The sequence below is a fragment of the Neophocaena asiaeorientalis genome, unplaced genomic scaffold (assembly GCF_003031525.2).
Source record: "Neophocaena asiaeorientalis asiaeorientalis breed wild unplaced genomic scaffold, Neophocaena_asiaeorientalis_V1.1 scaffold464, whole genome shotgun sequence".
NCBI classification, from domain to species: Eukaryota; Metazoa; Chordata; class Mammalia; order Artiodactyla; family Phocoenidae; genus Neophocaena; species Neophocaena asiaeorientalis.
In genome coordinates, this window is record NW_020174569.1 from 429,489 (window position 1) to 431,469 (window position 1,981).

Here is a 1,981-nt window from a genome sequence, read left to right on the forward strand (position 1 = left end):
ATTGTTTTAGGTTTGTTCTTGTAGGTCTTTTCCTTCTCTTGTGTTTCCTGCCTAGAGAAGTTCCTTTAGCATTTGTTGTAAAGCTGGTTTGGTGATGCTGAATTCTCTTAGCTTTTGCTTGTCTGTATAGGTTTTAATTTCTCCATCAAATCTGAATGAGATCCTTGCTGGGTAGAGTAATCTTGGTTGTAGATTCTTCTTCTAGGTCCTTGTTAAACATTTCTTGAATTTTCTCCATTCTATTACAGAGATTTTGGATCATCTTTACTATCATTACTCTGAACTCTTTTTCAGGTAAACTGCCTATTTCCTCTTCATTTGTTTGGTCTGGAGGGTTTTTACCTTGCTCCTTCATCTGATGCATATTTCTCTGTCTTCTCTTTTTGTTTAACTTACTGTGTTTGGGATCGCCTTGTCACAGGCTGCAGGTTTGTAGTTCCTCTTATTTCTGGTGTCTGCCCCCATTGGGTGAGGTTGGTTCAGTGGCTTGTGTAGGCTTCCTCATGGGGGGGCCCTGGTGCCTGTGTTCTGGTGGGTGGAACTGGATCTTTTCACTCTGGTGGGCAGGGCAGTGTCCAGTGGTGTGTTTTGGGGTGTCTGTGAACTTAGTATGACTTCAGGCAGCCTCTCTTAATGAGTGGTGTTGTGTTCCTGTCTTGTTAGTTGTTTGGCATGGGGCATCCAGCATTAGAGCTTGCTGGCCATTGGGTGGAGCTGGGTCTTAGCATTGAGACCGAGATCTCTGGGAGAGCTCTTGCTGATTAATATTACATGGGACCAGGAGGTCTCTGGTGGTCCATTGTCCTTGACTCGCCTCTCCCACCTTGGAGGCTCAGGCCTGACACCTGACCAGAGCACCAAGACCCAGCTGAATGAAGTGGTACAGGTTTCTTATCATCTCTGCAGCTCAGTTTTCTCACCTTCACTCATTTTTGTCCCATATTGCAGAGTGGTTAAGAACGCAGGTTTTTCCATCAGAAAGATATGGATTGGAATTCAGGATCACCAGTCTCCTGAATATGTGACTTTCATGTCATTTAATTTTTCTCAGTATTAATTTTCTCATATGATTTTGAAGGCTTTCAGTCTTCGGTAAGTCCAAAATCCTTAAGGTAGGCTGGCAGGCTGGAGACCCAGGGGAGAGTTGCAGTCGGAGTCTAATGGCAGTCTTTTGGCAGAATTCCTTCTTGCTGAGGGAGGTCAGTGTTTGTTCTATTAAGTCCTTCAACTGATTGGATATGGCTGACCTAATTTTCCTTTGTGCTTAGTCTAGTTTCACTTGCTCATGGGGTGCCACATGCAGAGGCCTTGCCCCCAGCACTTAAGACTGGAGTTCCCTGTGCAAAAAGGACGCCCAAGAAACCTCAGTTAAAGATCCAATTCTACTAACTTTTAAAGCCTAAGTCCTTCAAAACTACTATTTTGGGTTTTATAGTATTTTCAGATGTCACAGATACAGGACTATTGGAGTTGACCACAGTGTTATAGTATTTCAGGACTTCCTGTTTCCACTATTCCTGAGATAGATTTTTTAATTCCTTTTCATGTAGCTATTTGTAAATCTTCTGAAGCATATGTTAGTATTGCAAATGATTGAGATAAAAATCACCTAACAATTAGAACAAAGCAATATAATTTTTGTCTTATATCCTTACTACCTCAGCTCTTTCTCCCCTGACCTAGATGCTCCTCTCTGTCCTTCCCTTATCACTGTGGAATTTGTCTCCTGGCTCACTTCCCCCTTCTCATTCTTTTAGGAATGGTTAATTCCTAAAACCGTTGCAATCTAGTTGCTGCCCCCACAACTTCATTGATATTTGTTTTTTAAAGTTAAGCTACTAATTCCATGTTACTAAATATAATAGAAACTAATTCTTCGTTGTACTTAACCTCCTAACAGCATTTGTTACCAATCTAGAAACAAACTCTGTTTTAGGGGGGCCAACATCTTGTCCTGGTGTTCAGTCTGCCTCTCTGGCTT